At 36.4% G+C, this 25,402-nt stretch overlaps 1 long non-coding RNA gene across 1 annotated transcript in view; it reads right to left on the reverse strand.

The window, feature by feature from the left end:
• Window positions 1-15,587: 15,587 nt before the first annotated feature.
• The window catches only part of LOC129642301 (uncharacterized), a 49,821-nt gene continuing 40,006 nt past the window's right edge, over window positions 15,588-25,402 (reverse strand). Inside the window, exon 3 of the long non-coding RNA XR_008709604.1 lies at window positions 15,588-16,353. This is a non-coding gene — a long non-coding RNA (uncharacterized LOC129642301). The remainder of the gene's footprint in view (window positions 16,354-25,402) is intronic.

Here is a 25,402-nt window from a genome sequence, read left to right on the forward strand (position 1 = left end):
AACTGTATATGACCAGGGTATCTGGAAAATTTGTACACAGAACATAATCTAGAATGATAGACTTTAATATGATTCTGATCTGAGGAGTCAAATAACTTGGTAAATTAAAGAAAAGGCAGCAAATGAGATCTAAATACCAAGATTGTGACTAAAAGTTGGATCAGAATTTCTTTGGATGTGCTTCTGTCTGCCTCCATGCCTCCTGACATTAAAGTAGAAATTAGAAAAAAGAAAAATGACAGCAATGTGATTCTAAGTTTATCACCATAAAGTAAATGTTAATATGAATAAACTATGGTTTGATACTCTTCTCAAATCTAAATATTACAAGATCTGATGTTTATCATGAATTACAAGCAAAAAACCTAAAACTAAAAACTCTGCATAAAATAATCACCTTTTTCTCAAATATTTTAGCTAAGACAATTCTATTTAACTCAAAATTAAGATGAAATCCAAGTAACAAAGTTTGAACTCGCCTCATTATGTTTAGGAGACATAAGGATATTACAAAATTAAATTTTGCAATTTGAATATATGTTTAAGATATTTTAATTGGGCTGTCAGTTTTAACTTGAATGTATGTCTTTATTCAAATGAACACATACCTGAAAATATACATATATATGCAAATGAATTGATGCTTTTGAATGGTGGTGTTGGAGAAGACTCTTGAGAGTCCCTTGGACTGCAAGGAGATCCAACCAGTCCATCCTAAAAGAAATAAGTCCTGAATGTTTATTGGAAGGACTGATGTTGAAGATGAAACTACAATACTTTGGCCACCTGATGCGAAGAACTGACTCATTTGAAAATTCACTGATACTGGGAAAGACTGAAGGTAAGAGAAGGGAATGACAGAGGATGAGATGGTTGGATGGCACCACTGACTCAATGGACATGAGATTGAGTAAACTCCAGGAGTTGGTGATGGACAGGGAAGCCTGGCGTGCTGCAGTCCATGGGGTCACAAAGAGTCGGACACAACTGAGTGACTGAACTGAACTGAACATATTTAGAATACTGGAGTATTCATTGCTAACTTGTTATGCTCAAAATCTAAAATACTGTAGACCAAATAAATAAATAAATAAAAATAAAATACTGTAGACCAGACTGTCATTTACTATAACCTCTAATCCTGTTTGCTGTTTACCTCCTGCTGATACATATAACATAATCCATTGTACAAAATTTTGTGTGGTGGCTACTATCATTATAACAATATGCTGCTTTCCTTTCTTGTTCAAAAAGTGTACTCATTCAATGTGGAAGAAAGCAAACCTTCCCTTCAACTCACACGGATATTTCTTGTCTCTAAATAGCACTTTTCTCCTTTTTATTTTGATAACTTTCTAAATTGCTTTTTGTTTTTCTCCCCTAAAGTGAGATGACAATGGCATTTGAAGGGAAAGGGGGAAAAAAAATAGAGAAATGATTACCACTGATTATCTTCCTCTTTGCTTGCTTTCTTGATGCCTGAGGGTGCCTGGATGAGCTGAACTGTGTCTTAGTGAACGCTGGGCAATTATTGTGCTGCTTATTTGCAGCTACAGTGATCCTACAAGGCACTGCTTTCTTGATCTTTCTGTCTTCAATTAGGAGATGACATGAATAACAAAAGTTCTTATTTTTATATAAAAATGACTAAACTCTGCTTTTAATTTATGAAAAACAAAGTGAAAAGAAGAACAAATGTGTGAGTGAATTTAATGTATGTTGACTTGGAACATAGGGACCTGACATTGCCTCTGTAGTTGTGAGCCTTCATGGAAAGCAAACTTTTATTTATCCACTGTGTACTAGATAACTCATTCATCTTAAAAGATGGGGTTTTGCATTTAATTTTTTTTTTAGAAAAAGCCAGTAGATTTAAAAATTCAACTCAGCCCAAGTTATTTGGCTGGCAGATCATAGGATGTAAAAAACAGTCCTCAATAATCACAGTTCTGATTCAGATGCAGTATTTTGATTATAGAGTGGCGGTTGAGAATGGGGTAGATTTCAATAATTTTAAGAACCAATCTGCCATTGTCTGAATAATCTCTTTGGCTGGTGATTATTGAATAAGCATTGTTTACCTGTGATTTTACCCAGAAAAGAGTATCATTTCATAGCAAAATGGGGATCTGTGAATTATAAAATAAATTATCAATGTTCGAATAGCATATCCTAGGAATAGATAAAACTGGGCAGTTATTTTCTGTATTTTCAATTGAATGAAGTATTTGATTTTATTATAAATAGCAAAAATGGAATCATTTTTATGATAGTGTCAAAAAAGAGAAAGTGTCACTCAAGACCCTTAATGTAATCTTTGCATAAACACTTACAATAACTGAGCTGCTTCTTTGAAAGGAACACAAAAGTAGTCAAGCTCTACTGTGAGTTACAATCCCAACTACTATTTTCATGCCTATTTCTGAAACCAATAGACTGTCATAAATTCAAAAGAAGTAATATGAAGTGAATTTAGTAAGCAGCCTGTTGCTGGATCAAAATATCACCAAGCACTTAGCTGGGTAGATAATCAGAGTAGGTCTGATCTGGAGGCAACTACAAAATCCCAGCTAGCAAGGCAGAGTATCAAATAGCATTGATATATGTCTGTGTAGAGAAATAGTTTGTGTCTTGAAGTTGGTGGCATAGGACATGAAACCTAGTCAAAAGACTTCAGACCTAAATTGTCTAGGAAGCAAATTAGAAGCACACCTTAGAACAACAACAAATTAAAGTATTACTCAGTCTTGTCCAACTCTTTGTGACCCCATGGAGTGTAGTCAGCCAGGCTTCTCTGTTCATGGAATTCTCTAGGTAAGAATACTGGAGCGGGCTGCCATTTTCTTCTCCAAGCGATCTTCTCGACTAGGAATCAAATCCTGGTATCCTGACTAGGAACCAAATTAGGAGCAAGCTGTAGAACAGTGTTGGCGAAGGAAATGGCACCCTACTCCAGTCCTCTTGCCTGGAAAATCCCATGGATGGAGGAACGTGGTAGGCTACAGTCATGGGGTCGCAAAGAGCTGGACACGACTGAGTGAGATTTCACTTCTTATAGAACAGTGCATCACAAATTTGTCCATGAATGAAAAGATGCATGTGAAAAACAGATTTTTAGACTCCACCAAGATCAGTAGCTCCAGATGAGGGAACCTCTGAAATCTGTTTTTAATGCACATGGATGTTTCTGTAGATTAAATAAAGTAACTATCCTAAAAGAACTAAAATACAGAGTATTCATTCTCTATTCATTGAACAAATATTTCCTGAGAAATAAATATATACTTTCAAAGTGAGCTCTGAAGTATTTGAGATTGGTCTTTGTAAACAGAGAAACTCATTATTAGAAACCTAATTTTTAAAATTGATATTCAATTTGCTGATTCAATATATGAAAAACAGTTCAAACATTTAAATTCAATCAACAAATCTTAATATCCTTAGTGATTTAGTACAATTTAATTATCACTATTAAAAAGGCTTTTATACTATTTTGACTTTACATGTTTACATGTTATCAACAATTATAGTTTTAATAATTTGTGTTCTTTCTAAGCCCTTAAATTGTCTGAATAACTAAATGAACTCTTTTAAGCACTTAAATGATTCATAGATTCTAATGAATCAAGCTTAAATGTGGTGAACTGGAAATGTTTTGTGAATTTAAAGTAAAATATTCTTTTACTTACAACCAAACTCAAAGACAAAGGAAGCTACTTATTTATGTATTCTTAAATGGAATCAAAAATTTCCATGACAAATTGTATTAAAAAATTGTCTAAAAGTAATAAATATATAAAAAGTATTGATAAATTTAAATATGAGCACCAAGACTTTATGCATTTATTTCATCTATTTAATTCTAAGTTTTTTTCATTATTAGCAAATAATTACACAATCATGACACTTGATAACACCTCAAAAATCTTTTGTTATAATTTTCCCTGGCTGAGTTTCATATCAACCAGAGAGTTGGTCTGGAAAGGTGAATTAAGGTAGAGCTTGCTTGAGACTCTCGTATAGTCACTAAAATGGAGATGTTTATATAACAAATGTTTTGATCTCTTAGCCCACATTTATACATTGAAATTAACTATTACTTGATTGTTAGCTTTCACTCATGTTTGCAAACTCAACCCATCCTAGACAATATATTCAACATTTTCTTTGATTTAATTAACCTATCTACTAATGGATCTTGAATTATTTTATTATTGTCTCTATTGGTGGCATATGACTCATAGCTATTTTAATGATAATAATTAGATTCTGTATCTCTCATTTGTATATAGTGGCACAGCTTTTATTGTCCTTATGTTTGTTTGGACCCTTCTCTTGGCTCTGGAGATAGAGAAGTTAAAAAAAAAAAAAAGGCACACTTCTTACCATTATGCATATTGCATTGTAGTAGGGGAGAAACATAATAAGAAGTTAAAACACATACAGAATCAAAACACACAAATTCAATCAATTTTCCAATAGTGGCATATGTTATGAAGAAAATAGTTCAGAGCAGAATAAAGGGGTAAGAGTGACAAGTTGGCAAAAGGAGGGGAAAATGTTTTAAGTAAAAATGATAGGGAAAGCCATTCAGGTGATATACTCTGGGATCTCAATAATATGAAGAGTCAGTGATGAGAAAATAAGGGTGAAAATATTCCAAATAGATAAATCATCAACATGGAGAAAAGGGTTAGATAAGGAAAAAGTGGGAGAGAAAAGCAATGAAAGTGAAACAGAGAGAGGAAGGAAGGAACTAAAACCATATCTACTGGCGCTTAGTTTAAAGGTGGGAGCTTGTAGTCTGGGCAGGATAGGAGCCCACTTACTTATCACTGATGCACTGGTGAATTCAAGTACGTATCTTCTACTATGTCCTCTCCAGGTCCAGTTTAAGCAGTTCCCAGAGGTTTTCAGTCCCATTTGACTCCCTGGGCATCAGCCTCTTTCTCCAAACAAAACCCATTTCCCTCTCCTAACTGTCCCAACCTCCCAAGGTATGAAGATGTGATTTTGCCACAGTATTTTCAGATTCTCTAAGCGGAAGCCACCGTGTCCTCATCAGAACCAGACAAGACATTGTGACTAGTTGTCCAGAAAGGGTCAGTACCACAACCCAGAAATGCGGAGTGTTCATTCTCCAATGAGTGGCGGTGGGACAATGAAAGATAACAGATTGGCGCTAGCAGATAAAGAACTGGCTTTTGTATAGTTTCAAATAGTCTATCTGTAAGAGTGCCCACTTTACCTGGTAAATAACTGCATTTTCTTTGGAAACTGAGGCCAGCTCAGTCCAAATAATTTTGAATTTGCTTCTTCTATATCATTTCCTCTTTTTTTCCCCCCCCTCACTCTTATTATCTTTCAATCTCCCCAGACTTAGGATGAACTGTTGGCATTGGATCAGATGCTTCAATGAGCCGTGAAGGGCCACATTGCTGGTAGCTGTGGTGTGATGTCAGCGCAGTTATTAAAGTTTTAGCTTTGGTTTGCCTGGGGCAAAACTAAAGGGGCAAGGCAAGGCACTGGGAGGCCAATATTGTCAAATACCTGTAAGAACAGAATAAATATATAAACTATGGGGTTTTAGAAAAGGCAGAGGAACCAGAGATCAAATTGCCAACATCCGCTGGATCATGGAAAAAGCAAGAGAGTTCCAGAAAAACATCTATTTCTGCTTTATTGACTATGCCAAAGCCTTTGACTGTATGGATCACAATAAACTGTGGAAAATTCTGAAAGAGATGGGAATACCAGACCACCTGACCTGCCTCTTGAGAAACCTGTATGCAGGTCAGGAAACAACAGTTAGAACTGGACATGGAACAACAGACTGGTTCCAAATAGGAAAAGGAGTATGTCAAGGCTTTATATTGTCACCCTGCTTATTCAACTTATATGCAGAGTACATCATGAGAAACACTGGACTGGAAGAAGCACAGCTGGAATCAAGATTGCCGGGAGAAATATCAATAACCTCAGATAAGCAGATGACACCTCCCTTATGGCAGAAAGTGAAGAGGAACTAAAGAGCCTCTTGATGAAAGTGAAAGTGGAGAGTGAAAAAGTTGGCTTAAAGCTCAACATTCAGAAAACGAAGATCATGGCATCCAGTCCCATCACTTCATTGGAAATAGATGGGGAAACAGTGGAAACAGTGTCTGACTTTATCTTTTTGGGCTCCAAAATCACTACAGATGGTGACTGCAGCCATGAAATTAAAAGACGCTTACTCCTTGGAAGGAAAGTTATGACCAACCTAGATAGCATATTGAAAAGCAGAGACATTACTTTGCCAACAAAGGTCCATCTACTCAAGGCTATGGTTTTTCCAGGGGTCATGTATGGATGTGAGAGTTGGACTGTGAAGAAAGCTGAGTGCCGAAGAATTGATGCTTTTGAACTGTGGTGTTGGAGAAGACTCTTGAGAGTCCCTTGTACTGCAAGGAGATCCAACCAGTCCATTCTGAAGGAGATCAGCCCTGGGTGTTCTTTGGAAGGAATGATGCTAAAGCTGAAACTCCAGTACTTTGGCCACCTCATGCGAAGAGTTGACTCATTGGAAAATACTATGATGCTGGGAAGGATTGGGGGCAGGAGGAAAAGGGGACGACAGAGAATGAGATGGCTGGATGGCATCACCAACTTGATGGACTTGAGTTTGAGTGAACTCCAGGAGATGGTGATGGACAGTGAGGCTTGGCGTGCTGCGATTCATGGGGTCGCAAAGAGTCGAACACGACTGAGCGACTGAACTGACTGATGGGGTTGATAATTGCTTTTAATGATTTTTGTCTTACTCAATTCAGGCTATTATACCAAATTTCATTTCTTTGCTGAGATTTGGGAGTGACAATGAATGAAAAGTAAAGCATAAATTACACAAATTTTAAGCCAGCCTTGTGTCAGCAAACTCCTTTTATAGGTTGAAGAGATTTAATGCTATACCACCTGCTAGAGGAGAGGGTAATCTTCTCTATAGGAAGATGGCACCTTCTAAGGTATATACAATTTTCAAACATAATGCTGGTATTTAGTGACCAAACATAATGAAAAGGATTTTTTAAAACTAAGAGAAACAAATTAGAAACAAACAACAGAAAAAACTCATCCCCAGACCCAGAGATTAGAGATGTCAAATAAGGACATTAAAATATGTGTGAAGTAAGGAAACAGATAAGATGAAGAATTTCATCAGAGTTGGCGTCAATAAAGAATAATCAGTAATGCAAATGCAGGCAGATGGTAATGAAGTTTAAATGGTTATGACAATATTTCTTAAAATTTAGGAGCTACTAAATCATTTGGGATCATGTATATTCACCTAAAATCATTATTTGAAAATACATAAAGGAAAATGTGACAAAATAAATTGGAATTATTGAAACATATTAAAATGTATAGCTTCTAAAATAAATTTCAAGTTTACAACACAGTATAATTATCTTTAGTCCCTACACTGTACCTAAGATCTCCAGACCTTAGTACCTGCATAACTAAATTTGGTACCTTTAGACCAACATCTTCCCATTTTTCCCACCTCTCAACCTCTGGCAACCAGTAGTCTTCTCTCTACTTTTATGAATTTGACCTTTGCAGATTCCACAATATATGTGAGATCATGCAGTATTCAAGTTTTTTGTTCCTGGCTTATCTCACTTAACATAACATCCTCCAGTTTCATTCATGTGGTCATAAATGACAGGATCTCCCTTTTGAAGTCTGAATAGCTTTGCTTTAAAAGTGTATTACACTGAACTTTACCCATTCATCAATCAACAAGTGAGTTGGTGCTAGTGGTAAAGAGCCCGACTGCCAGTGCAGGAGAGATAAGAGATGGTGGTTCCATTCCTGGGCCAGGCAGATCCCCTGAAGGAGGGCATGGCAACCCACTCCAGTATTTTTGCCTGGAGAATCTCATGGACAGAGGAGCCTGGTGGACCACACTCCATGGGATCACAAAGACTCGGACACAACTTAAGTGACTTAGCATGCATGCCCTCTGAATAATGCTGCTGTGAGTGGGGAAGTACAGATTTGTTAGACATATTAGTTTCACTTCCTTTGGAAAATAGACCAAGAGGAGGAATTTCTGGATCATACGGTAGTTCTACTTTTAATTTTTTCAAGATCCTCCACACTGTTCTCCACAGTGAGTGTACAGAGTAACATTTCCTCCTAGAATGGATGCTGGGCTGTGTTTAGTTGTTCAGTCATGTCTACCAGCTGCAACCCCACTGCAGTGTATAGAGGGTTCCCTTTTTGCCACATCCTCACCAGGCGAGGGCACCCCACTCCAGTACTCTTGTCTGGGGACTCCCATGGACGGAGGAGCCTGGTGGGCTGCAATCCATGGGGTCACTAAGAGTTGGACATGACTGAGAGACTTCACTTTTCACTTTCATGCATGGGAGAAGGAAATGGCAACCCACTCCAGTGATCCTGCCTGGAGAATCTCAGGGACGGGGGAGCCTGGTGGGCTGCCGTCTGTGGGGTCGCGCAGAGTCGGGCACGACTGAAGCGACTTAGCAGCAGCAGCAGCAGCAGCAGCACCAGCACTTCCTATCTTTTGTCTTTTTGAGAGTAGCCATTCTGACACCTGTGAAGTGACACCTCCTTGCGATTTTGAATTCCATTTCCTTGACAATTAGACATGTCAAACATGTTATAAACTCCTTGGCCATTTGCATGTCTTCTGTCTCTTGGCCCAGTATTTGTTCTTTTGTTGTTGAACTACTTGAATTCCTTATATACTTTTAATATTAACCCCTTATTAAATATATGATTTGCAAGTCTTTTCTCCCATTTCATAAATTACATTACCTACTGTTCATTGTTTCCTTTGTTGTGTGGGAGCTTTTTAGTTTGATGCAATCCCATTTTTTTCTTTAATGCTTTTAATTTTAAAGTCATATCCAAAAAGTAATTGCCCAGACCAACCTCAAAAGGTTTCATCCCTAAGTTTCATTCCATGAGTTTAGTTTCAGGTCTTATACTTAGATCTTTACCATTTTGAGTTGACTTCTGTGAACTAGGAGAGTAAATATTAAGTGTTCTTACACACACAAGATGGTAACCATGCATGGTGATAGATATGTCCATTAACTTGATTGTGGTAATCCTTACATAGTATACATATGATCAAAACATCAAATCACACACTTTAAATATATATAATTTCTGCATCACTAAGTCTGGAAAACAAAAATTGTAGTTCATATTGGAGAAGAAAAAAGGTCAAATTAATAATTTATTGCTTTTAAGAGCAAAAGGGAAAAAAATCAAAGCAAAAGAAATAGAAATTAGAACCTCAAACAAGTATAAAACAAATACCTAATAGAAGAATGATATAAAATGGGGAGACAGAAGATAAAGCAAACAATGTAAGAAATTATAAACAAAAGGCACCACTATAAATCTTTCAGAAATAAAAAAGGCTTGAGATCTTGGAGTAATATTATGACAATAATTTTCTATTTTTTTGACATATTAATAACACCTTTAATTACATGCCTCCTTCATTTCTCTGATGCTGTTACACTGATAACATTTGTAACTACATCATGATTGAAGCATGGATGCCAGAAATAATGAAGTGTGCTTTCTTTTTTTTTTAATTTAATTTTATTTTTAAACTTTACAATATTGTATTAGTTTTGCCAAATATCGAAATGAATCCACCACAGGTATACCTGTGTTCCCCATCCTGAACCCTCTTCCCTCCTCCCTCCCCATACCCTCCCTCTGGATCATCCCAGTGCACCAGCCCCAAGCATCCAGTATCGTGCATTGAACCTGGACTGGTGACTCATTTCATACATGATATTATACATGTTTCAATGCTATTCTCCCAAATCTCCCCACCCTCTCCCTCTCCCACAGAGTCCATAAGACTGATCTATACATCAGTGTCTCTTTTGCTGTCTCGTACACAGGGTTATTGTTACCATCTTTCTATATTCCATATATATGCGTTAGTATACTGGATTGGTGTTTTTCTTTCTGGCTTACTTCACTCTGTATAATAGGCTCCAGTTTCATCCACCTCATTAGAACTGATTCAAATGTATTGTTTTTAATGACTGAGTAATACTCCATTGTGTATATGTACCATTGCTTTCTTATCCATTCATCTGCTGATGGACATCTAGGTTGCTTCCATGTCCTGGCTATTATAAACAGTGCTGCGATGAACATTGGGGTACACGTGTCTCTTTCCCTTCTGGTTTCCTCAGTGTGTATGCCCAGCAGTGGGATTGCTGGATCATAAGGCAGTTCTATTTCCAGTTTTTTAAGGAATCTCCACACTGTTCTCCATAGTGGCTGTACTAGTTTGCATTCCCACCAACAGTGTAAGAGGGTTCCCTTTTCTCCACACCCTCTCCAGCATTTATTGCTTGTAGACTTTTGGATCGCAGCCATTCTGACTGGTGTGAAATGGTACCTCATAGTGGTTTTGATTTGCATTTCTCTGATAATGAGTGATGTTGAGCATCTTTTCATGTGTTTGTTAGCCATCTGTATGTCTTCTTTGCAGAAATGTCTAGTTCTTTGGCCCATTTTTTGATTGGGTCATTTATTTTTCTGGAGTTGAGCTGTAGGAGTTGCTTGTATAATTTTGAGATTAGTTGTTTGTCAGTTGCTTCATTTGCTATTATTTTCTCCCATTCTGAAGGCTGCCTTTTCACCTTGCTAATAGTTTCCTTTGTTGTGCAGAAGCTTTTAAGTTTAATTAGGTCCCATTTGTTTATTTTTGCTTTTATTTCCAATATTCTGGGAGGTGGGTCATAGAGGATCCTACTGTGATGTATGTCGGAGAGTGTTTTGCCTATGTTCTCCTCTAGGAGTTTTATAGTTTCTGGTCTTACATTTAGGTCTTTAATCCATTTTGAGTTTATTTTTGTGTATGGAGTTAGAAAGTGTTCAGTTTCATTCTTTTACAAGTGGTTGACCAGTTTTCTCAGCACCACTTGTTAAAGAAATTGTCTTTAATCCATTGTATATTCTTGCCTCCTTTGTCAAAGATAAGGTGTCCATATGTACGTGGATTTATCTCTGGGCTTTCTATTTTGTTCCATTGATCTATATTTCTGTCTTTGTGCCAGTACCATACTGTCTTGATAACTGTGGCTTTGTAGTAGAGCCTGAAGTCAGGTAGGTTGATTCCTCCAGTTCCATTCTTCTTTCTCAAGATCGCTTTGGCTATTCGAGGTTTTTTGTATCTCCATACAAATTGTGAAATTATTTGTTCTAGCTCTGTGAAGAATACCGTTGGTAGCTTGATAGGGATTGCATTGAATCTATAAATTGCTTTGGGTAGTATACTCATTTTCCCTATATTGATTCTTCCAATCCATGAACATGGTATATTTCTCCATCTATTAGTGTCTTCTTTGATTTCTTTCACCAGTGTTTTATAGTTTTTTTTATTTTATTTTTTATTTATTTTTTTTTTAATTTTATTTTATTTTTAAACTTTACATAACTGTATTAGATTTGCCAAATATCAAAATGAATCCGCCACAGGTATACATGTGTTCCCCATCCTGAACCCTCCTCCCTCCTCCTTCCCCATTCCATCCCTCTGGGTCGTCCCAGTGCACCAGCCCCAAGCATCCAGTATAGTGCATCGAACCTGGACTGGCAACTCATCTCATACATGATATTTTACATGTTTCAATACCATTCTCCCAAATCTTCCCACCCTCTCCCTCTCCCACAGAGTCCATAAGACTGTTCTATACATCAGTGGTCTTTAGTTTCTTTAGGTAGATATATTCCTAAGTATTTTTTCTTTCCGTTGCAATGGTGAATGGAATTGTTTCCTTAATTTCTCTTTCTGTTTTCTCATTATTAGTGTATAGGAATGCAAGGGATTTCTGTGTGTTGATTTTATATTCTGCAACTTTACTATAGTCATTGATTAGTTCTAGTAATTTTCTGGTGGAGTCTTTAGGGTTTTCTATGTAGAGGATCATGTCATCTGCAAATAGTGAGAGTTTTACTTCTTCTTTTCCAATTTGGATTCCTTTTATTTCTTTTTCTGCTCTGATTGCTGTGGCCAAAACTTTCAAAACTATGTTGAATAGTAATGGTGAAAGTGGGCACCCTTGTCTTGTTCCTGACTTTAGAGGAAATGCTTTCAATTTTTCACCATTGAGGATAATGTTTGCTGTGGGTTTGTCATATATAGCTTTGATTATGTTGAGGTATGTTCCTTCTATTCCTGCTTTCTGGAGAGTTTTTTATCATAAATGGATGTTGAATTTTGTCAAAGGCTTTCTCTGCATCTATTGAGATAATCATATGGTTTTTGTTTTTCAATTTGTTAATGTGGTGTATTACATTGATTGATTTGCGGATATTGAAGAATCCTTGCATCCCTGGGATAAAGCCCACTTGATCATGGTGTATGATCTTTTTAATGTGTTGTTGGATTCTGATTGCTAGAATTTTGTTAAGGATTTTTGCATCTATGTTCATCAGTGATATTGGCCTGTAGTTTTCTTTTTTTGTGGGATCTTTGTCAGGTTTTGGTATTAGGGTGATGGTGGCCTCATAGAATGAGTTTGGAAGTTTCCCATCCTCTGCAATTTTCTGGAAGAGTTTGAGCAGGATAGGTGTTAGCTCTTGTCTAAATTTTTGGTAGAATTCAGCTGTGAAGCCATCTGGACCTGGGCTTTTGTTTGCTGGAAGATTTTTGATTACAGTTTCAATTTCTGTGCTTGTGATGGGTAAGGAAACACCACAATAAAGAGAACTCCACAAACTGCCAGAATACAGAAAGGACACCCCAAACTCAGCAATTTAAACAAGATGAAGAGACAGAGGAATACCCAGCAGATAAAGGAACAGGATAAAAGCCCAGGAAACCAAACAAAAGAGGAAGAGATAGGGAATCTACCTGATAAAGAATTCCAAATAATGATAGTGAAATTGATCCAAAATCTTGAAATCAAAATGGAATCACAGATAAATAGCCTGGAGACAAAGATTGAGAAGATGCAAGAAAGGTTTAACAAGGACCTAGAAGAAATAAAAGAGAGTCAATATATAATGAATAATGCAATAAATGAAATTAAAAACACTCTGGAGGCAACAAATAGTAGAATAACAGAGGCAGAAGATAGGATTAGAAGTGAATTAGAAGATAGAATGGTAGAAATAAATGAATCAGAGAGGATAAAAGAAAAACAAATTAAAAGAAATGAGGACAATCTCAGAGACTTCCAGGACAATATTAAATGCTACAACATTCGAATCATAAGAGTCCCAGAAGAAGAAGACAAAAAGAAAGACCATGAGAAAATACTTGAAGAGATAATAGTTGAAAACTTCCCTAAAATGGGGAAGGAAATAATCACCCAAGTCCAAGAAACCCAGAGAGTCCCAAACAGGATAAACCCAAGGCGAAACACCCCAAGACACATATTAATCAAATTAACAAAGATCAAACACAAAGAACAAATATTAAAAGCAGCAAGGGAAAAACAACAAATAACACACAAGGGAATTCCCATAAGGATAACAGCTGATCTTTCAATAGAAACTCTTCAAGCCAGGAGGGAATGGCAAGACATACTTAAAATGATGAAAGAAAATAACCTACAGCCCAGATTATTGTACCCAGCAAGGATCTCATTCAAATATGAAGGAGAAATCAAAAGCTTTTCAGACAAGCAAAAGCTGGGAGAATTCAGCACCACCAAACCAGCTCTCCAACAAATACTAAAGGATATTCTCTAGACAGGAAACACAAAAACGGTGTATAAAATCGAACCCAAAACAATAAAGTAAATGGCAACGGGATCATACTTATCAGTAATTACTTTAAACGTAAATGGGTTGAATGCCCCAACCAAAAGACAAAGACTGGCTGAATGGATACAAAAACAAGACCCCTACATATGTTGTCTACAAGAGACCCACCTCAAAACAGGGGACACATACGACTGAAAGTGAAGGGCTGGAAAAAGATTTTCCATGCAAATAGGGACCAAAAGAAAGCAGGAGTAGCAATACTCATATCAGATAAAATAGACTTTAAAACAAAGACTGTGAAAAGAGACAAAGATGGTCACTACATAATGATCAAAGGATAAATCCAAGAAGAAGATATAACAATTATAAATATATATGCACCCAACACGGGAGCACCGCAGTATGTAAGACAAATGCTAACAAGTATGAAAGGAAAAATTAACAATAACACAATAATAGTGGGAGACTTTAATACCCCACTCACACCTATGGATAGATCAACTAAACAGAAAATTAACAAGGAAACACAAACTTTAAATGATACAATAGACCAGTTAGACCTAATTGATATCTATAGGACATTTCATCCCAAAACAATGAATTTCACCTTTTTCTCAAGCGCACATGGAACCTTCTCCAGGATAGATCACATCCTGGGCCATAAATCTAGCCTTGGTAAATTAAAAAAAATAGAAATCATTCCAAGCATCTTTTCTGACCACAATGCAGTAAGATTAGATCTCAATTACAGGAGAAAAACTATTAAAAATTCCAACATATGGAGGCTGAACAACACACTGCTGAATAACCAACAAATCACAGATGAAATCAAAAAAGAAATCAAAATTTGCATAGAAACTAATGAAAATGAAAACACAACAACCCAAAACCTATGGGACACTTTAAAAGCAGTCCTAAGGGGAAAGTTCATAGCAATACAGGCACACCTCAAGAAACAAGAAAAAAGTCAAATAAATAACCTAACCCTACACCTAAAGCAACTAGAAAAGGAAGAAATGAAGAACCCCAGGGTTAGTAGAAGGGAAGAAATCTTAAAAATTAGGGCAGAAATAAATGCAAAAGAAACAAAAGAGACCATAGCAAAAATCAACAAAGCCAAAAGCTGGTTCTTTGAAAGGATAAATAAAATTGACAAACCATTAGCCAGACTCATCAAGAAACAAAGAGAGAAAAATCAAATCAATAAAATTAGAAATGAAAATGGAGAGATCACAACAGACAACACAGAAATACAAAGGATCATAAGAGAGTACTATCAACAATTATTTGCCAATAAAATGGACAACATGGAAGAAATGGACAAATTCTTAGAAAAGTACATACAACTTTCCAAAACTCGACCAAGAAGAAATAGAAAATCTTAACAGACAATAATTTCAAAATCAAGGTGAAATAAATGAGTTCCTAGAAAAATAGATCTATCAAATTAAATCCAAAAGGATAGATAATAAAGTCAGAATAATCATGATCTAATCAAGAAATAATTTACATAATTACTTTTAAAAGTTCTCACTTAGAAATCTGTCTCAGATAGCTCATTGTTCTCAAAGTTAAACATCACCAACGTTATTAATATTTCTTCTCATATTACAATAGTATAAAAAACAGACTTTCCCATTCCATTTATTAAGCCAGAATAATACTCAGCAAAAAAAAAAAAAGAACAATATTTCTAACGAACACAGACCAAAAAAAATTTAACAAATTGAATACATCAACTATAGCATAATCAACCAGGATTAAATTTGATTTATTTTAGGAATAAATAGAAAAAGTTACAAATTGTATCCTAACCTACTGTATTTAAAGAACACAGGATAGAAGCACAATTATTTAAATAGATGTCTAAAAATGTATTAGTTGAAATCAAACAAACATTGAGAGAAAAATGGGAAGAATTTTCTTTTTTGAGAAAGATCATTAACGAAAGAATTACAGCTAACACCATGGTGTTACCTGGAGGATAAGGATGTTGCAATTCTCAGACAAAACCCTAATGACTAATGGAGCAGTAATGCCTTCATACCTGAAGACTATTTTCACTTGGAGGATGGTACTCCTGGCATGCTACTGGTCCCAGGGTTTTAGTAGAGTGTTAGCTCCTCACAACAGGATGCCAAGTGACTGAGTGACTGGAATGTCCCGTTATGACTTAGTTGCTATTGGAAATACTTGGTCATAAGATCAGGTGAGTATATTATAATATGAAAGTAATACATTTGTATCTGGACTCAAGAAAAATAAAATTGGATTGAGGATTTTATGTGGATTGAGATTTTAATATTACTTATATCAGCTCACATCAGTTTCTTGCCCTATAACTGTTGGGTTTGTGGGGAGAAGGGTAACATTTCTTAAAACTAACTCATAGGACAGAAAAGAACTTAGTCCTTGCTCAAGGTGGACTGAAGAAATATATTTGCAACAGTTGCAAATTGACTTATTCCATACTACAGCCTCCCCTGGGGGAGCTCTGAAAAATAGTGGTGAAGAGAAATCATTCCCACCAGCAGAGCTGCTTGTCTTCTGTATTCGCAGGTTTGGGATCTGGGGAGTCAACCAATCCAGCATCTGAAAATATTAAAACAGAAATTCCAGAAGATTCTAAAAAGCAAAACTTGATGTTGCTACATGGTAGCAACTGTTTACATAGCATTTACATTGTATTCAGTATTATAAGTAATCTAAATATGATTTAAAGTATATAGGACAATATGCATAGGTTATATGTAAATACTACGTCACCTTATATATGGGACTTGAGCTTCCTCAGATTTGGGGATCTGCAGGGGTCCTGGAAACAATTCCCCACAGATACTGAGTGACCACTGCGTGTGGTGTGTCCAAAAGCAAATCTTGGTTTTGTTCTCTCAATTCAGTTGCTATTACCTATTAGGGACTGAAGGCTTGTGCCCCCTCAAATCCATATGTTGAAACTTAATGCCCAAAGTAATGGTATTGGGACGTGTGGCTTTTGGAAGGTACTTAGAACTCAATAGTGGAACCCTCGAATGGAATTAATGTTCTTATGCAAGTGGCTTAGAAAGCTCCCCTGTCCCATTTAATTGCTTAAATCCCATTTAATTGCTTCTTTCCTGTATGTAGGCTTCCCTGATAGCTCAGTTGGTAAAGAATCCACCTGCAAATGCAGGGGATGCTGATTCAATTCCTGGATCAGGAAGATCCGCTGGAGATGGGATAGGCTACCCACCCCAGTATTCTCAGGCTTCCCTTGTGGCTCAGCTGGTCCACCCGCAATGTGAGAGACCTGGGTTCGATCCCTGGGTTAGGAAGTTTCCCAGAGAAGGGAAAGGCTAGCCACTCCAGTATTCTGGCCTGGAGAATTCCATAGACTGTATAGTCCATGGGGTCATGAAGAGTCAGATACAACTGAACAAATATAGGTAGACATTCCTGTATACAGTTATAGGAGTTACAGACTTTACCAAACACGCTAAACCCATGTTCCTATTGTTCTCCATTTTAGTAAATGTCTCCAACATTTGTCAATTTCACTGGCTAAGAACCTTAGTTATCTTTGGATGCCCCCTTCCCTCGTGTCCCACGTCTCAATCACTTACAAATCTTCCTGACAACTTTTAACTCGAATCATGTTTCCTCACTTTCACTTCAGTTGTCTCTCATCTGCACCACGGCAGCTGCCTACTAACTGCTCTCTCTCTTTCCATTATCGCTTCTCTCCCTAATGGGGTTCTCTACACCAGAGTTACAGCACCTTCAAGAAAAATGCTAATCGATTATGTCATACTTGCGGAAAAATAGTTGTCTCATCAGTTTCAAAATACCACTCAGGGTCTGTTCCATGGCCTAGAACTTCATGTTTTGCGATTCCTTTATTCTCACTGTTTTCAGCTTTTCTGATCTTTTATTCTTCAAGTGTTTCAAGCATGCTCTCAAATTAAAGATCATTTGTTGAGAGCATTATTATAGTTATTGTTATTATAGTTTTAGTTTTTATATAGTTATATATAACATTATATATATTATTACATATATTTTATATTTAATATATAATATACATTACTATATATATAACATCATTATAGTTATAGTTTATCTATAAGGCATAGAGAGCATTATTAGTGTTATTTTTCCACTCAATATGCTCCTCAAGCCTTCAGTCCTTTCTTATCTCTGTTTCATGAGAACTTCCCAGAGAGGTTTTCTTCGGTCACCTATCCAAAATACTGCTTGGTCCCTCAGTCTTTACCTCTCACTCTTAATTTTGAGTATGAGAAGCTTAACTTTGTGCTTCACATGATTGTCACTGTGTCATATAACAGTAGAAGTTTGCCTGTTTATAAATCTACTTATTACATCTTATTCACTAACATATCAGCTTTCCATGGCAAAGATTTATACCTTTTCACTGTTTTATCTGTATGGCCAATCATGTTCACAGTAGGCACTAGATAAACATTTTGAGAAATTAATCAATTTTGAAAAATCAGAGCTTCTCTTAAAGCCTGCCATGAGGTTACATACCTAATATTCCTTACCCTGATCTCGACTAGAGATAAGACCTGTCCAAGCATTTCACGTAAGGACTTTTGATGAATGTAGTTGGTAGGATAAGAGAGTCAGAAGGAAATTACATAGAGGGCCGATGAAACAATTGAAATTTATAAAGTTTCTATTATCCATCTTAAGCAGTACATATTTCTGTGATTTTTAAAAGTATTAACATTCTAAAAAATTAAAGTGATGTAACAGTTTTGCCTGTATCTCTGTGATACCTATTGCTATTTATTTGCTAGTGATCTTTCTTTCACTCCTCCAAACCTCTACAATAAGTTTGTTGAGAATGGTTAGCTCTTATTATATGGGGAATTCAGAAAGTCTAACACAAAGTCAAGTAATTTATTTATCTGTTAAATTAATGTCTGTCATTACAACAATAGAGTTTCTAAAACAAAAGACTAAAGTTAATAATTCCTTGTTTCTTGTTAAAAATAAGTCAATGTGATTTTCTTTCCTTTTTCTTCAAACAGACAAAAACTGTGTTTGTAGCTTGAGATACTTTCATTGCTTTCTCTTTCTTGTGAAATGTATTAAACATTATTCTTAGAATTTACCTTATATTTAACAGAGGGCTCCCCCTGCTTTGAACCTCATAGTATTGAGGATACTACAGCTGTTTCTGCTGCTATAACTAACTTATTGTAATCAGTATGACTGCTTTTTTTTTTTACTATTGATATCTCATGGCAATTTGGACTTAAGTATACAGAAATTGTTTTTCTAAATTATCTCTGATTGGAAGACAGCTTGCAAATAATGCAGATGAACTATTCCATGCTCTAACTGAAGGATTAGTACAGGAGCACTGATAATCCACCTGATTTGCTGGCTTTTCTTCAAATGAACTACTAAGCTAGATCCTTTCTGGCAAGCTCCATTTGAGAGGTCTCCTCAAAATCATCCTTTTTCATTTTCATTGGATTTGCTCTTCCAGGGTCACTGTCAGACTGTGTAACTGGCCTTCTCCTGGCTTCTGATTTTTATTGCATCATGAATCCAGCTCCACCTACTTCCCTGTTACTTTTAAACCTATGACCTGCAATGGCTGAGCTCATTAACTTTCTCAATTGTAAATTTAAGCTATCTCTATGCAATCCAGATCTCAAACATGCAAAGACCACTTTCTGACTTCTGCATAGCCTCTCCAATTAACTTCTAATTTCATCACTCATCCCTTTTCTTAGAGGGTAGGGGAGGTACCTTTCAAGTCCCACAGTGAAGTCAGTATATGACTTTATAAAGGAAGTATAAAAACAGAAGCAACAAAAATGCATTTCTAAACATGCCAAGAAACCCATAATCATTTCATACAGGTTTACATTTTTGTGGTGGGGTTAAAAATGTAGTATTTATTGCAAAAGTAAATTATATTACACCTTGCAATGATATTATAAAATATAACTTTTTCTTTTAAAATATATATTAATATTGTATTGACTACATTATTGTAATGTTATAGTACATTTATATTAGCGTTATATATATAATATTGCTGCCACTGCTGCTAAGTCGCTTCAGTCGTGTCCGACTCTGTGCGCCCCCATAGACAGCATCCCATCAGGCTCCCCCGTCCCTGGGATTCTCCAGGCAAGAACACTGGAGTGGGTTGCCATTTCCTTCTCCAATGCATGAAAGTGAAAAGTGAAAGTGAAGTCGCTCAGTCATGTCCGACTCTTAGTGACCCATGGACTGCAGCCTACCAGCCTCCTCCATCCATGGGATTTTCCAGGCAAGAGTACTGGAGTGGGGTGCCATTGCCTTCTCCTATATATAATATTAGGAACCCCAAATTGTTAGCACAGCAATGAAATGTCACCAATATTTGTAATTTAACTTAAACCTATATTTGAAATCTTCATAGCTAAATACAACATATGTAAAACGCTGAAACGCTGCTGATATACAACCACTCATAGGACTGTATAATTTAGGTGCTTTGAGAGCTTTAAAGGCTTTTAAGAAACAAGAGAATTCAAATGCTTATAGAGTGGAAGTTCCCTCTGAGGGGTGCAACATTTGGCTAGATAATCAAAGTATTATCAATTACAATGTAGCTAGTAACTGAGGAATAGCTAGTAGGATGTTCAGTTCAGTTCAGTCGCTCAGTCGTGTCTGACTGTTTGCGACCCAATGAACCCCAGAACGCCAGGCCTCCCTGTCCATCACCAACTCACAGAGTTTACACAAACCTATGTCCACTGAGTCGGTGATGCCATCCAAATATCTCATCCTCTGTCATTCCCTTCTCCTCCTGCCCTCAATCTTTCCCAGCATCAGGGTCTTTTCAAATGAGTCAGCTCTTTGCATCAGGTGGCCAAAGTATTGGAGTTTCAGCTTCAACATCAGTCCTTCCAATGAACACCCAGGACTGGTCTCCTTTAGAATGGACTGGCTGGATCTCCTTGCAGTCGAAGGGACTCTCAAGAGTCTTCTTCAACACCACAGTTTAAAAGCATCAATTCTTCGGCGCTGAGCTTTCTTTATAGTCCAACTCTCACATCCATACATGACCACTGGAAAAACCATAGCCTTGACTAGATGGACCTTTGTTGGCAAAGTAATGTCTCTGCTTTTGAATATGTTGTCTAGGTTGTTCATAACTTTCCTTCCAAGGAGTAAGCATCTTTTAATTTCATGGCTGCAATCACCATCTGCAGTGATTTTGGAGCCCAGAAAAATAAAGTCTGACACTGTTTCCCCATCTACTTGCCATGAAGTGATGGGACTGGATGCCATGATCTTCGTTTTCTGAATGTTGAGCTTTAAGCCGACTTTTTCACTCTCCTCTTTCACTTTCATCAAGAGGCTCTTTAGTTCCTCTTTACTTTCTGCCATAAGAGTGGTGTCATCAGCATATCTGAGGTTATTGATATTTCTCCTGGCAATCTTGATTCCAGCTTGTGCTTCTTCCAGTCCAGTGTTTCTCATGATGTACTCTGAATATAAGTTGAATAAGCCAGGTGACAATATACAGCCTTGACGTACTCCTTTTCCTACTTGGAACCAGTCTGTTTTTCCAAGTCCAGTTCTAACTGTTGCTTCCTGACCTGCATACAGGTTTCTCAAGAGGCAGGTCAGGTGGTCTGGTATTCCCATCTCTTTCAGAATTTTCCACAGTTTATTGTGATCCCCACAGTCAAAGGCTTTGGCATAGTCAATAAAGCAGAAATAGATGTTTTTCTGGAACTCTCTTGCTTTTTCAATGATCCAGCGGATGTTGGCAATTTGATCTCTGGTTCCTCTGCCTTTTCTGAAATCAGCTTGAACATCTGGAAGTTCATGGTTCACATATTGCTGAAGCCTGGCTTGGAGAATTTTGAGCATTTTTTTACTAGCATGTGAGATGAGTGCAATTGTGCAGTAGTTTGAGCATTCTTTGGCATTGCCTTTGTTTGGGATTAGAATGAAAACTGACCTTTTCCAGTCCTGTGGCCACGGCTGAATTTTCCAAATTTGCTGGCATATTGAGTGCAGCACTTTCATAGCATCATCTTTCAGGATTTGAAATAGCTCAACTGGAATTCCATCACCTCCACTAGCTTTGTTTGTAGTGATGGTTCCTAGAGCCCACTTGACTTCACATTCCAGGATGTCTGGCTCTAGGTGAATGATCACATCATCATGATTATCTGGGTCTTGAAGATCTTTTTTGTATAAGTCTTCTGTGTATTCTTGCATGATTTTATTCTTGAATACCTAATAGCTATGTGCTAGACTTTCTTTTTATTTTAGATCCATGTTCAACTTGTGAAACTAGCAGCATGATTTTTCATTTTTCAAAATTGTGATTTTTGTAACTTATACTTTCAACCACTGAATTCTAGTGAATTGGTAAGTAGAGATACACATGATACAGGGTATTTATGATTCAACATGAATATTAACCTTTAAAAAGCATTATTGTCATGTAAGGGACATACATGAACTATACATATTTTAAATGTACTATTTTAGGTTATATCATATCCATGAAACCATCATCACTGTCAGGATAACAAACAAATTTTAGGAAATCTAATATTTCCCTGTGCTCCTTGGTAATCATTCCTCCCACTCAGACCATTTTTCAGGTAACCACTGATCCATTTCCCATCTTTTCTTTTTAATGTTTTATTTTTTTCACTTCCCATCTTTATACACTGCTGCTGCTAAGTCGCTTCAGTTTGTCCCACTCTGTGCGACCGCATAGACAGCAGCCTACCATGCTCCCCTGTCCCTGGGATTCTCCAGGCAAGAACACTGGAGTGGGTTGCCATTTCCTTCTCCAATGCATGAAAGTGAAAAGTGAAAGTGAAGTCTCTCAGTCATGTCCGACTCTTCGTCACCCCATAGACTGCAGCCCACCAGGCTCCTCCATCGATGGGATTTTCCAGGCAAGAGTACTGGAGTGGGGTGACATTGCCTTCTCTGTCTTTATACACTATGTTTGTATAAATTATTTATTATGTTTATTATGTTATTATTATTATATAAATTATTTAGTATGTTTATATAAACAGAATGTATATGTATATATACATATATACATTATATACATACATATGTATATAGGTATACATCAGTTTATATGACCTAGGATCTCATATAAATGCAAATATACAGTATATACTCATTGCCTTGCTTCTTTCACTCAATATTATTTTGATATAATTCCATATTCTAACAGGTATGAATTATTCATTAGTTTTTTTATTGATAAGCAGTACTACATTGTATGAATCTGATACTATTTGTCTATTTACTTGTTGAGTATATTTACCTTCTTTCCATCTGGGGCTATAACGAAAATTTTGTGAATATTTGTATAAAAGTATTTATATGAATATTTCTATGGGCTTTCATTTCTCTTGATAAATAGCTAGGATAGGAATGACTAACTCACATGGTAGATGTAGAGTTCACTTTTTAACAGAAATTGGAATTTTCCAAAGTGGTCTATTACTATGAACTCCTCCCAGTAATGTAAAACAGCAAAAAACAAAAAAACAACACTCTTCAGATCCTTTGCAATACTTGATATAGCTTAAATTGTATCTACACTACTGTCATTGTTCAGTCACTCAGTCGTGTCCGACTCTTTGTGACCCCATGGACTGCAGCATGCTGGGCTTCCCTGTCCATCACCAACTCCTAGAGCTTACTCAAACTCATATCCATTGAATTAGTTATGCCATACAACCATCTCATCCTCTGTGCCCCTTCTCCTCCTGACTTCAGTTTTTCAAGCATCAGGGTCTTTTCCAGTGAGTCAGCTCTTTGCATCAGGTGGCCAAAGTACTGGAGCTTCAGCTTCAGCATCAGTCCTTCCAGTGAATATTCAGGACTGATATTTAGGATGGACTGGTTGGATGTCCTTGCAGTCCAAGGGACTCTCAAGAGTCTTCTCCAACACCACAGTTCAAAAGCATCAATTCTTCAGTGCTCAGCCTTCTTTATGGTCCAACTCTCACATACATGACTGCTGGAAAAACCATAGCTTTGACTAGATGGGCCTTTGTCAGCAAATGATGTCTCTGCTTTTTAATATGCTGTCTAGGTTTGCCATAGCTTTTCTTCCATGGGGAAAGCATATTTTAATTTCATGGCTGCAGTCATTGTCTGAAGTTATTTTGGAGCTCAAGAAAGTAAAGTCTGTCACTGTTTCCATCATTTCCTCATCTATTTCCCATGAAGTGATGGGACTGTATGCCATGATCTTAGTTTTCTGAATGTTGAGCTTTAAGCCAACTTTTTCCACTCTCCCCTTTCACCTTCATCAAGTAGCTCTTTCATTTCTCTTCACTTTCTGCCATAAGGGTGGTGTCATCTGTATAGCTGAGGTTATTGATATTTCTCCCAGCAATCTTGATTCCAGCTTGTGCTTCTTCCAGCCCAGCATTTCTCTGATGTACTCAGCATATAAGTTAAATAAGCAGGGTGACAATATACAGCCTTTCCTATTGGAACCAGTCTGTTGCTCCATGTCCAGTTCTAATTGTTGCTTCTTGACCTCCTTACTTGTTTTCAGGAGGCAGGTCAGGTGGTCTGGTATTCCCCTCGCTTGAAAAATTTTCCACAGTTTGTTGGAAATTTTCTACACTAGTACATGCATATTGCTATTTCATTGCATTTCAATTCATACTTTCTAAATGACTAAGGTTTGTAGCATCTTTTTCTTTGCTTAATTCCCATCCATATATATTCTTTGACAAAATGTTGAAATATTTTGTCAATTTTAGTTGGATTTTTTAGTTTTCTTAGATTTTTGTGTAGACATTTGAGAATTCTGAGAGTTTTCTATGTATTCTTGATACAAGTTATTTATCATATATTATATATATGTATATATATATATATATAAAATTTGAAAATATTTTTTCTGAATCTTTGTCTTTCCATTGTCTTAGTGTTTTGTTTTTGTTTTTTTGCTTGAGGGGAAATATACATTTTAATTTAGATGAAAACTAGTTTGTCAACTTCTTTTATGGATTGTGCTGATGCCATATGTAAGAAATTCATGTCTACTACTAGGTCACAAAAGTTTTCTTCTAGAAGTTTTACAGTTTAGGTTTTACTTTTAGTATATACACATATTCAGTTTATTTTTATATATGATGTGAAATATAGATCAAAGTGGAAGGGTTTTTTTGGGTACATGAATATTCAGTGGTCCCAAACCAATGAACAGTACTTTCTCTAATGATTTTTCTTGAAAAGTTGGCACACAAGCCTATATAAAACATATTGATAATGATATATGTAAATTGTTATAATAGCTTTCTAATATATGTATTATAAATATAATATTATATATAGTTTTATTTATATTTACATAGTGTCATTTAAGATTAAGCATTTAAGATTGAAGATTTAAGATGTCATTTAAGATTCAAACAGTATGTTCACTTAATCAAATCTAAATTCCATCACATGAAAAGACAGAAAACATTTGTATATGTGTGTGTGCTGTATTCACTGAGCACTACTATGAACAAAAGAGTATTTTTACATAGTCATCTTACTCTGGTTCCAAATAGGAAAAGGAGTACGTCAAGGCTGTATATTGTCACCCTGCTTATTTAACTTGTATGCAGAGTAC

This window comes from Bubalus kerabau, chromosome 1, assembly GCF_029407905.1.
Source record: "Bubalus kerabau isolate K-KA32 ecotype Philippines breed swamp buffalo chromosome 1, PCC_UOA_SB_1v2, whole genome shotgun sequence".
NCBI classification, from domain to species: Eukaryota; Metazoa; Chordata; class Mammalia; order Artiodactyla; family Bovidae; genus Bubalus; species Bubalus kerabau.